We start from the raw sequence: 1,299 nt of genomic DNA on the forward strand, positions 1-1,299 counted from the left end.
TAATTGTTTTTTTTTTTTTTCCCACACTGCAGGCTTTTAATTTCCTCCATTGAGGCCACATTACCCAGGTCTACATTTCCTCAGCAAGTTCTGACACAGCACGTTGTCATTTCTACCCTTCCTCAGTTTGCCGATCCCCAAAATGGGAGTGCTATTTCTCCTGTGCTTCCCAAGGCGGCTGCACCCAAGCCTAGACAGTCTTGGACAATCTTAGCAATAAAGAAGTATGGCCAGCCTGGGTTCTGAGGTTATTTTAATGGGCAGTCAATTAGACCCACCAGAAAGGTTAGAGGCTGCAAGCACACACCATACCTTATCACATCCTCCCAAACAGCCTATTGGCTCAGCTTTATCTCGTATATATTTATATATGACACACACACACACACACACATATATATATATATATATATTCCAAATATATATATATTCCAAATGAAAATTCTGATTTACTCTGTGGAACACTGCCATCCACAAGAGCAATTTTCCAAGTGACATTTTGAGCAAACAGAAAAGATGGGTGCTCTCTGACCCGCTGTCCTAAAGCCAGGGGCTGACCTGAGACTCCCACCATGATGTACAGACTCAGTAACCTCCTTTGCCTTGCGTTGAGATGAGAAACTTCATCTCTGCAACCTCAGCCTTTAAAAGCAAACCAGCAAACAGTGGCTTCCATTTATTAGACCTGTGGGAAGGGTTTTATATTAAACATGGGACATCAGACGATGAACCCAGAGTGTAAAGAGAGGGGTGGCTTTGGCTCAGACACTGTTGATATTTGGTGTCCTGGGCCCTGTGTCCGAGTCCCGTTCCCCCACCCCCGGTGTAATTGTTGCTGCTTTTCCCTTTTGGTGCACGGCACTGGGCCTAGAAGGTCTTCTCAACGGAGTGGAGCGGCGGCTTTTTTTTAAGACCCAGGCTCTGATTACACCTGACAGAACTGAAACTGGTCTCTGGCACAGCTCAGCAGAGCCTTATCTTCTCCCACCAGCCACTCACTGGAGGAATGTCACTGACCGAGTCACTGTGGTTCCCCTTTGTGCACTGCCTGGCATGGCAACATGAAAACAAAACCAAAAAATTATTTTCCCCTTCAAATTAGCTCCAAGGTGACTTCTTTCCCTTCCTTCCTTCCTTCCTTCCTTTGGTTCTTTCTTTTTTCTTTTTTTTTTTAAAAATAGGTCATCACCAAAGGATTTCTTCTTGAGACTAATCTTAATGTTTCTGCAGAGAGTCTCAGAGTTCACGAATAATCACATTTCATAAAAACCTGCCTGAGAAAAGGATTCACATAACCTG

The 1,299-nt window shown here is 44.2% G+C and overlaps 1 long non-coding RNA gene across 1 annotated transcript in view; it reads left to right on the plus strand.

The window, feature by feature from the left end:
* LOC126511100 (uncharacterized) overlaps window positions 1-221 on the plus strand; it is a 10,613-nt gene extending 10,392 nt beyond the window's left edge. Inside the window, exon 4 of the long non-coding RNA XR_007594609.1 lies at window positions 33-221. This is a non-coding gene — a long non-coding RNA (uncharacterized lncRNA). The remainder of the gene's footprint in view (window positions 1-32) is intronic.
* The last annotated feature ends 1,078 nt before the right edge of the window (window positions 222-1,299 follow it).

This window comes from Alexandromys fortis, unplaced genomic scaffold, assembly GCF_014885135.2.
Source record: "Alexandromys fortis isolate MF-2015 unplaced genomic scaffold, M_Fortis_MF-2015_v1.1 scaffold_19, whole genome shotgun sequence".
Lineage (NCBI taxonomy): Eukaryota > Metazoa > Chordata > Mammalia > Rodentia > Cricetidae > Alexandromys > Alexandromys fortis.